Source organism: Eumetopias jubatus, unplaced genomic scaffold (genome assembly GCF_037043125.1).
Source record: "Eumetopias jubatus isolate StellerSeaLion01/CBP00866 unplaced genomic scaffold, mEumJub1_p1.0 scaffold_11, whole genome shotgun sequence".
NCBI classification, from domain to species: Eukaryota; Metazoa; Chordata; class Mammalia; order Carnivora; family Otariidae; genus Eumetopias; species Eumetopias jubatus.
This window is the reverse complement of record NW_028274817.1, coordinates 42,769,199-42,781,750: the sequence shown is the minus strand read 5'-3', so window position 1 is coordinate 42,781,750 and position 12,552 is coordinate 42,769,199. Positions and strand designations below refer to the sequence as shown.

General features: G+C 44.8%; 2 pseudogenes; one reads left to right on the top strand and one right to left on the bottom strand.

Moving 5' to 3' along the window:
• The first annotated feature begins 301 nt into the window (after positions 1–301).
• LOC148163032 (histone H2B pseudogene) lies at positions 302–712 on the top strand (annotated as a pseudogene).
• Positions 713–5,881: 5,169 nt separating this feature from the next.
• LOC148163031 (histone H2B pseudogene) lies at positions 5,882–6,292 on the bottom strand (annotated as a pseudogene).
• Positions 6,293–12,552: the final 6,260 nt, after the last annotated feature.

The window sequence follows — 12,552 nt, the reverse complement described above, 5'->3', positions numbered from 1 at the left end:
AATGAGCAGACGAAAGGCACAATGAAATGGAATGTTTGAAAGATCTTCTAACCGAAGTCCCAACAAGTTAAGTGGGCACTGGATCCTTCTCTGATTGTCCGATGTGATGTGAAGCTCAAGGGTATGCCGTCACAGGGGACACGGCCTGGCATAGAGTCCCGCTCCCCTGCGTTGCATTTTGTCCAATCAGGTATGGAGGTTGCCCGTGACGTCAGGAAATGCAGCAACTGTAAATGGGCCAGCGCCCCCTCGGCAGCCGCCATTGTCCTTCCTTCCGAGTTGTCGAGAAGGCGAGCCCCACATGGCTGAGCCTGGCTGTGAGACCCCTTCTGGGGAATGCCCGGGCACGGAGGAACCCACAGCAGCGGACCCGAAGAGCCCGAAGCACGAGCAGCCAAGCCGCCAATGCCGCCGCCGCCGCCGCCGCCGCCGCCCCAACAGTTTCGCCGCCTACTTCCCCAGGGTTCTGAAGCAGGTTCACGAGGGCCTGAGCCTGTCGCAGAAGACCGTGAGCATCTTGGATTCGTTCGTGAAGGACATCTTCGATCGCATCGCCGACGAAGCCTCTCGCCTGGCCCGCTCCACCAAGTGCTCCACCATCACCACCAGGGAGATCCAGACAGCCGTGCGCCTGCTGCTGCCCGGGGAGATTGGCAAGCACGCCGAGTCCGAGGCCACCAAAGCCATCATCAGGTACACCGTCTGCCGATGAGCTGCCTCCAGACCACCTGACCACCTTGCAAACCAAAGGCTCTTTTCAGAGCCACCTCACTTGGCGGGAAAAGGCCTGTAGGCTTTAAAAAGTGGGACAAACTCTAGAGTTTTTGTTCTCGTTGTGGCATTCTGTGGATATTTAAAGTAGTTTTACTTTGAACCAAACATGATCGGCACTGCTTTCATCTATATTTGCGTGCAGTTTTTCCCTTGGACAACTGTGGACTCTGCTTAACCATGCCGCTTTTCTTGGCTTTCCTACACGGTCATTTCTGTTCGATATTTCTGTAGGTCCGCCTCAATGGGGGTTATTTTTGTTATAATGATGTTTACCTTTTTCTCTCTCATTCTCTCATGAGCGTGTGGAGAATTTTCCAGAGGTTCGTTATGGTAGATATGGCAACAGATGAAGTGCAGAAGCTGATATCAGAATCCATCTGACTTCTGTTAGGCGGGTTATTGAAGGGACCTTTAAGTATCTGAAGCAACGTCAATCTCCTTTATGCTCTTATAGAAAAGATATTTTTCATATGCATTTGAAATTTATGTTAACGTGATATAATGGGTTCCTAGTACAATTTTTAGATGGATTCTGGAATACATATGAACATTTCTGTCTTAATAATTTGTTCAGTAAATATTGGCAGATGTTATTGACAATACAGGTTTCGTGGTTCTCTTTATTTATTTACTTGTTTTTGTTTTGTGTGTTTGTTTCATCAGGTCTTTTATTTCAACAGCAGAGAAAGCAGTACTGTCCTATTTGTGATAATATCACTGTATTACTATACAATGTTAGTTTACAGCATAATTGTACAGGTACTATTTTATCTGGTAGTTACAACAATGCTATCATAACTAGTTTATTACAGAAGCAACTCAGATCCAGAGAGCACAGACTCCCAAAACTCGTAAGTGCAAGGTCAGTTCTTGAACGCAGGAGATCCACACGCTCCGCCAGGGTCCATAAGAAAATGTGGAGAAAAGACATACAATTGAAGTAATTTTCCTGGTGCTGAAGAAAACTGTATTCGGTTAATTCTTACCACCACTCATTTAAATTCGTCATCTCTTTTATCTTCTCACCCAACCCCCACCATTCTTACTACCTAAAGATTGAAAATATGGCTCATTCATTCACCCAACAGAATCCTTAGTATCTACTCTATCTGGAATAGACAGTGCAAATATGTCTATGTGTAAACAAACAAACAAACAAACATAAAAGCCATGCCTGACTTCAGGTTGCATTTGCTTAGAGTCTGCTAAGGTTCCTGTTTCTTTCTAAGAGTGTAAAGTTTCCCAAGATAAAGCTCTCCTAGGTATATACTCATTTGCAGGGCAATCAGATCAACTAAAACTATTTAGGTTCTCTTCTTTTTTAGCGTTTACATCTTTTTAAAATTTAATTTCCAAATATTCACAGATACCTTTCGACTGTAATGCTGATAAAGAGATTTCTTGTCACTTTCTGGCTCTAATAAGAAGGATAGGAGCATTTCATCAGCATAGGTGGTATTAAGATTTTGTTTGAGATCTATGTGCTCAGAATGACAATTTTGGTTTTCTAAGCCGTTTCTGGTAACTTACTAGATATCAAACATGCCCTTCCAGTAGCTTCAGCAGCCATTGCAAACAGTCTTTTCTCTTGGTTTATTTAAGTAAGTTATCGATGTTCCAATATTAAAATTTCCTTAAATTTGTGGAAGGGAACCCCTTCATCGGAGTCAATTTGAAGAAGTTTGTAGCCCGGAGATACGGATTGTGTGATTTGTTTGCTGATGTCGTTTAGGCCTACCTTCCCCAATCAGAAGTGATCTGAAAGCTGTAAGTTCATCTGAACTCTTTCATTACTCCCAATTTTATGAGCATTCACATCTATGTCTTAACCTCATTGAAATGCAAGCCCGACACTAATCGCCCTACTTCATTCTCCAACTGATTCCTCTTTCTTCAAAAGGAGTTGTTGTCACAATCCCTGAGTGAGTGATTTTGCATTTTCTCACTCGCAAGGCTCCAAGATGCCCTAAGATTAAGAATGTCAATGTGCTGCCTGAAGCTTTCTGCTGTACCTACCTTTAGAAGGTGCTCAAACAGGTTCTCCCTGATGACATTATCTATTCTGAGGGTATGACCATCATGTGCCCCGCTGTTAGTGATCGTCTCCATCATCGAGTGAACTGCTTTTGAGAGCACTCAGTCAGCAGATCCAAGTTTTGTTTTTACCGGGAATGTGAACTTCCTGAGAAGAGAGACCTTGTCTCCTTTGCTGTCATATATCAGGAGGGAGTACCATGTATGGCGCTTGGTAGGGACTCAGTAGTTTTTGAATAAATACGGAAAGACGGATAAGAGCAGATGTTCTAGAGTCCCAGAAGAGCGGTGATGGGTTGGGAAAGAAAAGGCAAACCGCATTGGGTTGAGGAGTGAGATGAGGAAGATGAGGAATGGAGATAGAAATCGGGTACTCTTTCAAAGAAAAGGGATACCGGTCAGGAAGTAGGAAGAGAGTGTTAATGGTATCACAGAAGAGGGGTTTTATTTTAGGATTGGGAGATAGGACAATGTCTAGAGGTAGTCAGTAATAGTGGCTGAATCTCAGTTACTGGTATTGCTGTTACATTACTGTCATCATCACCATACCTCTACCATAGGAATTTCCGTTATTTACCCCTTTCATCAGAATCCCAGTGCACCAGTTCTCTATTCCTCCACTTGGGCTGTGAGTTCTGCTTCAAGATAGCATTCTACCGAGCTCTGTCATTTATAGGCTGTGTGGCGTTCAGCGGCCTGCTTAATTTCTCTGAAACTTAATTTCCTTTTCTATTCATTGGAATAACCCACACCTATTTTAACAAGATAAAGAAAGCTAGCTTGGGGCCTCTCTCCAACCCCACTCCTGGCAGTCCTTTTAAGAAGGCCCACCCTCCATGGCCACGGCCCTGTGTTTTGATTTTTACTGCAGAAGGGTGCTGGGCCCTGTCAATTCTGCATGAGTCCTGGGCAATTAAATGCTGCTTCTTAATCAAACTCTGACTGTACATTTCTTTGTTCCAGGTGCTGGCAACACAAAGCACCACCAATGGGTAATGTTTCACGAGGACTTACTAGGAGTCAGGTGTCAGGAGCTTTACATGCAGGTATTTTTAATCTATGAAACACATAATGCCTCATATATACTAGAAATATTTCTAAGCACTTCGAATGTGGTAACTCATTTAACCCTCTAAGAGTCCCATCTTCCAGACAGGGAGACTAAGGCCCAGAAAGATGAAGTAAGTTGCTCAATGACAATGAGCTAGTCAGCAGAAGAGGTAGCATCGGAAACCAGAACACCCGGCGCTAGATTTTGGGCCCTCACACCACTACAGTGTAAAGCTCCTGGCTTCAGCTTGACAACAGTCCAGTGAAGCTGCTACTATTATTCTCCTCCATTTTCCCCTAAGGCTCAGAAAAATTAGGTTCCTTTCCTAAAGTCACACAGCTGCTAAGTGGTAGACCAGGTTTGAATGAGGTTTCTCTGACTCGGAAGCTTATAACCATTTGGATGGCATGTAAAATCCTTCCTCTAACAGTTTCAAGCTTTTTGCTACATGTGCATATCACCAATCCAATTGTTTATTGAATAGAGCTATTTTAAGGAACTTATTTTCAAGATTTTTGAAAACATTTTCCTAGCCATAATATCTACAACGTCTCAGGATAACATGGTGTTCGTATATTTTATATTCAAACTAACTACACTGCTTAACTGTAAGAAGAAAAATCTCTGTGCCACTAAAACCATCTCATGTGCCTGCAGAGGCAGGTGTACCAGACATAGGGATGTATTGCATTCCATAACAGTTTTCACCCACGGCCCACCCTTTATCCCCAAAGTTCTGTTCAGACCCCTTTTCCTAAAAACCACGGAGGATGTTGGTTTCCTTCCTGGACTCTGGGAGACGTACATTGAGTGGATTTCCTAGGTTGCTCACAACCCACTGGTCAGAACATTACTTGCATTCCAGTGATGTTTGGTGGGGGGAGGTGGATGGCTAGTTCCAGGGAATCATTCACCATACACAGCAGAGCTAACGAAATCACTGATCAACTTTTTTGAATGTTTTAATTTTGTGGCCAAACACTGCTGTCTTAGGAAGGAGAAGTGTAGCAGAGTGGGCTATCTATTAAAACGTGTGCTGAAGAACAGGAGGTGCCAACTGGTTAAGGCCTGCCGGAGTCGGCAGGATAGCCTTGGATGGTGCTCGAAAGACATGTCAGAGATCTCAACCCACCACAGTTGTCAGTAAAACACGTGTGGCGAGGAGTGGAAAAGCAAGCCATGTACACCTTTTCTGCCAAGGCTAAAACCTCACAGGAGAAGGGAGTGTGGGAGGGTGCTTAGCGGCCAACAAAGCCCTCCTTATACCCACTTCCCAGGGACCTGGTTGAGGGAAATTAACCAGACCTTGGAGAGGAAGGCCAGGCCTGGGTGAATGGGCTGCCTTCCTGTGCCATGTGGGAGGAAATTATTCAGCCCAAATTTATTGAGGGCTCAATATTAAGACAGAAATGTTCATATGTATTCCAGAATCCATTTAAAAATTGTAATAGGAGCCCATTATATCACGTTAACATAAATTTCAAATGCATATGAAAAATATCTTTTCTATAAGAGCATAAAGGATATTGACGTTGCTTCAGATACTTAAAAATCCCTTCAATAACCCACCTAACAGAAGTCAGACGGATTCTGATTTCAGCTTCTGCACTTTATCTGTTGCCATATCACCCATAACGAACCTCTAGAAAATTCACCACACGCTCATGAGAGAATGAGAGAGAAAAAGGTAAACATCATTATAACAAAAATAACCCCCATTATGGCGGACCTACAGAAATATCGAACAGAAATGACCGCGTAGGAAAGCCAAGAAAAGCGGCATGGTTAAGCAGAGTCCACAGTTGTCCAAAGGAAAAACTGCACGCAAATATAGATAAAAGCAGTGCCGATCATGTTTGGTTCAAAGTAAAACTACTTTAAATATCCACAGAATGCCACAACGAGAACAAAAACTCTAGAGTTTGTCCCACTTTTTAAAGCCTACAGGCCTTTTCCCGCCAAGTGAGGTGGCTCTGAAAAGAGCCTTTGGTTTGCAAGGTGGTCAGGTGGTCTGGAGGCAGCTCATCGGCAGACGGTGTACCTGATGATGGCTTTGGTGGCCTCGGACTCGGCGTGCTTGCCAATCTCCCCGGGCAGCAGCAGGCGCACGGCTGTCTGGATCTCCCTGGTGGTGATGGTGGAGCACTTGGTGGAGCGGGCCAGGCGAGAGGCTTCGTCGGCGATGCGCTCGAAGATGTCCTTAACGAACGAATCCAAGATGCTCACGGTCTTCTGCGAGAGGCTCAGGCCCTCGTGAACCTGCTTCAGAACCCTGGGGAAGTAGGCGGCGAAACTGTTGGGGCGGCGGCGGCGGCGGCGGCGGCGGCATTGGCGGCTTGGCTGCTCGTGCTTCGGGCTCTTCGGGTCCGCTGCTGTGGGTTCCTCCGTGCCCGGGCATTCCCCAGAAGGGGTCTCACAGCCAGGCTCAGCCATGTGGGGTTCGCCTTCCCGACAGCATGGAAGGAAGGACAATGGCGGCTGCCGAGGGGGCGCTGGCCCATTTACAGTCGCTGCATTTCCTGACGTCACGGGCAACCTCCATATCTGATTGGACAAAATGCAACGCAGGGGAGCGGGACTCTATGCCAGGCTGTGTCCCCTGTGACGGCATACCCTCGAGCTTCACATCACATCGGACAATCCGAGAAGGAAATCCAGTGTCCACTTATCTTGTTGGGACTTCGGTCAGAAGATCTTTCAAACATTCCATTTCATTGTGTATTTTGTCTGCTCATTTTCAACATCAAAACAGTAACAGATCTTAGGAGAGTCCTGTTTTTATTGGAATACTTTATATTGCACATCATTACCTTATTTCTGATAAGCAGTAAGTGCCATTGGATCAGGACATACTAGAAACCAGGATGCTCTGGAGACCCAGAGTCAATGTGTCCATCTCTTAAAATGACACCAAAGGTAAAGTGGTGGTGATGGAAACACATGAGTACATACGGAGAGAGGAAGAAAATGATGCCTGGGTTTAAACTGGCATGTGTAACAGGAGGTAGCAATATTGGAGCACCTTCACTTTCTATTCAATTGCTTGGTGTGTGGGGGGCGCAAATTTTTTGCCAGGTCGGGAGCAGCACACAAGAAAGAGAGACAGAAATTGGACAAGTCCATTTTCATTTATCTACCCAAAGACAGTATATAAAGAAGTTACCATTAAGAGGTGGGGGGGGGATTTCAACTGGTTATAAGTAATTACATATCTCATAATAGCTCCTGGTGCTATTAGTTTGTAAACGCTGTAAGGAAGGGCCAGCAAAATGGGATAAACCAGAGCTGAATCTTATTTCCCAATGTTTTCTGCACAAAGCGAGAGGTGAGGATATGAGATTGGGGTGGCTGTCTGTCGAAATGCTGAAATGCCTGGGGCCCTGTGATCCTTCAGGTGTGTCCACAAGAGATAACCAGAGATCCCAGAAATTATCAAGCAGAGCTCTCCTGTGTGTGCATGGCCTGCCCCGGTGGGGCAAGACCAGTGTAGTGCCCAGCAGTGCCCAGAGTAGAATGGAGAGAAAGTCAAGCAGCCACGAATCCCCAGCGAGCCTCCATTCTGTCACAGTCACTGTCACACCCTATCTTTTTTCTTGCCAAGCAACCAGATTGTGATCTTCACAGATGGCAAAACCACTACTCACAAATAAATCAGAACAGGCCTGGGCACACAGGCCCGTTTGTCAGGACTGGTTTACTTACCTTTCCAAGTCACTACTATCATTGTCAGCTGCTCAGCCTAACCCAGCAGGTGCCAGTAAAGGAGAGGAGAGGGAGAAAGACAAGTCCCAGAGGGCGCATTCCCAGTGTACCGCAAAGTCCTCTTCCTCCTGACAGCCTGGAACCTGCAGCTAGCACAGATGGGTCCCCCTGAAGATCCTTTCCCCTCTTCTGCCTTTCCAGGCATTGTACCAACTAATCAGAGTTGGTACTAAGCTTCCTGTTGCCTCTCTCAGAAGTACCACAAAAACACGCCAGTGAGAAGAAAGGTCAACCAACAACACTTGTTTCCTGATGCCCCAGCAGGGGAGCTTCGGGAAGACGTCACCAGAAGCACCAAAGTTGTAGGCTTTTCAGCTTTGGCTTACTGAGAGAGTCTGACCTCCATATCCCAGGCCCCTAGTTCCAGAGGAATGACTGGCCAATTTGGGGCCATTTCTCCTACTACTCAGAATGGACTGTTGTCCTGGGCTAAGTCACCATGGCTTGGGCAGGAACTCTCCCATGGCCAGCAGAGTGCTGGTGCAAATCAAGAGACATAACTGATGAGCCCCTGCCCCGAGTTCTGACGGAGACCCTCAGGAGAAACGACAAAGACCATAGTCTCCAAACACAGCACACAAAGACGTAGTCATACAGATAAAAACACCAGAAAGGTTTTTAGTGATTTTATCAGCATTTGCCAAGTTTAAAATTGTTTTCTTAACAGTAGTTAGGTTGTAAAAAAAATACCCGCACACTAGAATTGCTGACCAAATATAAGTGTTGTTGGCTGGAAAACAAAACAAAACAAAAGAAAACAAAGCACCAATTTACCCAAATTGTCTAGGAAACCACCAGAGGGACCTATATTACTCAACTCTTATTGATCAGACATTGGATGTGGCCAGCAGGGGAAGTCCCAGAGCTCGGACAAGGCAGCTCTCTGTAGTCGAGGGAGTGCCTAAAAGGGCTAGTGGCCGAGGACTGCCAGCTGAATGCACTCTCAGCAGCTGAAGCAGAGTCTGTCTTTGAGGAGAGTTCTGGTTGGAACATCTTCATGTCTATGATAGCCTCATTATCAAATGATACTCTGGCCATCCAGGCAACCGTAGTTTGACAGTGGTTTTCTCTCAGCACTAGCTTTGGCTTCCATTTCTTGGTGAAAAGAGGTATGTAATCACATTATTTGGTATTCCATTTTTAGGTACCGTGCCCTGTTGTCTGCTATCTTGCTCTCTATGCTTATATCCTGGCTTTACTACAATGCATCCACGTGTGCTTCCTGAATCCGGGATGTCATGGCTGCCTTAAATTTGGGGAAATTACCAGACATTTGTCTTTGAATATTATTCTTCCAAACTTTATCCAAGTTTCTGCTTCTGGAATGCCGCTGAGATGCACTTAATAACTACTTACCCCATTCCTTAAGTCTCTTTTCCTCACTTCCATCCCATTTTTGTCTTTATCCTTCTATGAGGCGTTCTGTCTTATTTCTTTCACCTCTCTTCTAGCACACCCATTCTCTCTATCTGGTATGTGTCCTTTGTTGTGTAAACTTTGGTGGATCTTTTAATCTAGCGCTTAGTATTTTCAAGACTAGACAACCATTTCAGACATTTTTGATAAGGAGTCGCTTCCTACTCACATTTTACATGTCTTGTAATTATTTTTTCAACATGTTACTTATTCATGTGTCAGAGAGAGCGCACAGGCAGGGGGAGTGGCAGGCAGAGGGAGAAGCAGGCTCCCCGCTGAGCAGGGAGCCTGATATGGGACTCGATCCCAGGACTCTGGGATCATGACCGGAGCTGAAGGCAGATGCTTAACCGACGGAGCCACCCAGGCGTCCCTCTTCTAATTATTTATATGAACGTTTTAACCGTGTTTGGAAGTTGGCATTTGGTAATGATACTTTGGAACTTTCCAGTTTGTTTTCCTGTTTGATTTTGAGAGGGGCGGCTTGTTTTGGGATTGTGTGCTTGTGTAGGAGGACTTTATCTGCAGGAATCCTGTAACAGCCTCAATTAAGGTTACTCCTCCAGGAAGGATTAGAAGTGCATTTGCCATGTGTCTGGGTTTCTGACTAGGAACTGTTGGCATCATGCTGGCAGTGCTAACCTGAACCCCAGAGCTACACCAGGACACTCGTGTGAATGCACATTCTCAGGGAATTTTCTTTCCCCCTCTCTCAGAACTAAGGACCGGGAATAGAATTTTCCTTGGCATCTCCTTTTCCCAGTAGGAAAGAGTCCAGTTTTCTCAAAGTCTGTAGTAATTCAAGCACCACTTCACGCAAAGCCGAGTATGTAATGCGATGGTTCTTACTTGCTCAGGCCCATGTAGCAAGAGGTAAACAACAACAACAACAACAACAACAACAAAGTGTACATTCAAATACCCTGAGTTCAGATACATGGTCGGCATCAAGGGAAATCGTTTTACTACTATTAATCTGAGCAATTCTCCTCTGACCTGATGCAAGTGGTGAGAGAGACGTTCACGCATGGGCCTGGATTCATATCCTTCTCCTTATGGTTAAAAGCATACAACTAGTCAAACAAAGAAACAAACAGCAGGAAAAGTATAATTCCAATTTCCCACTCAATCGCAGAGGCTGAGTACCCAGTAAGACTCTTACTGGTTCAGCCTGAGACACCTGACCACACCCTAGGTCCAATGCTGTGGGACAGTGACTCCACATCTCTGATTGGCTAACTCACAGCTGACTGAGGCTTGAGTTGCCTTGACTAGAAGCCTCCATCATCCTCATGAAGCCGATCTGCAAGTCCTGAAGGTTTGTGATTTCCACAAGAAAAGATTACAGGCTTGGGAAGAATAGAATCAGCTAAATCTGGCCTACTTAAAGTGTTAGCTCCAGTTTCTAGGGAGCCTGGGATAGGAATTGTTTCCTGAACTTTTTGATTTAGCTATTTCTGTACTGAGTTTGGGTCCTGTCTTCTGTTTTTCCATGAATTCCATAACAGAAGTAATGTTGAGAAAGTTGGATTTGGGGGGCACGTGGGGGCTGTGTTGTTTAAGCGGTTGTCTTTGGCTGAGGTCATGATCCCAGGGTCCTGGGATCGGGCCCCTCATCAGGCTCTCTGCTCAGTGGGGAGCCGGCTTGTCCTCTCCCTCTGCCTGCCGCTCTGCCTACTTGTCCTCACTCTCACACTCTCGCACACTCACTCTCCATCAAATAAATAAATAAAACCTTTAAAAAAAAAGTTTGATTAGGGATGGTTGACTTACTGGTACTAGTTTCCCAGGGTTGTTGCTTATAATTTGTTACTTAAGTGACAAATCCACTTCTCTCAATCAGTCTTTACCATTAACCACACTATTAGAGAATGAATGCTCACCAGATGCCCTGTGTCCTCAGTTGCCTTCAGAAATGATCAGGGGTACTCATTTCCATTTTGTCTAGGCCTCAATATCCATTTTCCCTCACTGCATCTTGGAGTTTGTATCTGTCACTCACCTTCACACTCCCAGTCTTCACGGTCTATGTGGTGCATTCAGTGTTGTTTTACTCATGCTCCTATTTGGTTTCTGAAACTAAGGAGCAAAGCACCCAAAGGAGTGCCAAACTGTCCTAACGGATTCCATTTCTTAATATGACTTCTCACATAAAACTATACATATGAGACCGGTACTTAAGAGCAAGACACAAAACCTTTGTGTGTCACATGGACAAACATGGGGACGTTGAAACACCAGCATTGAACATGACAGAAAGGAAGTGCCTCAGTGGAATGCTGTTTATGCAAAGAGGCTCACCATTGTATCTTTGAAAACGGGCATAGTGGTGAAGAGCCTTTAGCTCCCCAAATATTTTTCCCCATCTTGTGGCACTACCAAGGACAATTTACTGGTTGTTGATTTCCTGATAATGTTTCCCACTGGCCTTAGAGAATAAATTCCGTATTTTCCAAATCCTTTCATTAGATTTTTCAAATATTCCAGAGAAATAATAAGCAATAAACCTTACGAGAGTGGCCACTGATCCTAAATTCTTAGTGTAATGATCCCAAGGATAACTCCGGAGGTATAATGGCTCATCCGAGTTCTTCTACATTGGACCAAACAAACAACAAAACAACAACAAAAAGCCAGACTTGGCACCTAGTGATGGAAGAGGCATTGCACCCCTTCACGTCTTTGCTACACACAAAAGCCTTCTCTGGTATCCTTCGTTTTCTGGAACTGCCCACCCTATTTTTCTGGAAGTCATATTGTTCTGTCATAGCTAAATAAGTTTTGTGATGTGACACTCCAGGCGGTTCCTGGGGCGCTTCTGATGGGCTAAGGAAAGTTTTTGGATTTTTGGAGATTATCCAGATTTGTTTGGCAGGGAATGTCATCATTCACAGGGGCATTTACAAAGTATTTCAAGAGTACAAATGCCATTCTCAAAATATCGACCAAATACGGAATGCCAAAAATACCGTAATCAATTTCTAATAATTGAAATCAGAGTATATTCACTTTTGCAGAGATAGGAAGCTAGAAAAATAAAAAATATGATACAATTAAGCAACATTAATACCGTCTTGAGGAAAAGGGTGGTGAATGAGGTCACCTCACTTCTCTAATGGGACAACAAGTAATCGATATGATGGAAGAAGCAGTGAATATGCCCATGTACAGCTCGGGTTTCCTATCTCACATGGCTTGTTCTATCCCCCACCCCACCCCCCACCTGCACCAAATCATATGAAGACATCCTTAACCCCCAGGACCTCCAATGGGATCATATTTGGAGACAGAATCATTAATGAGGCAATCAAGCTAAAATACCCTCTTTCGTACGGACGCTAATCCAAAATGACTTTTGCCTGTATAAAAGGGGGGAAAGTTAACACAAAGAGTTGCGCATAGAGAAGAAAATGTGGAAAAAAACCAAAACAAAACAATAGGAGAAGTCAGTTATTTAAGAGTCCGAGAGAGAGGGACCAGGATCTGATTCTTCCCTCACACATCTCAGAAGGAAG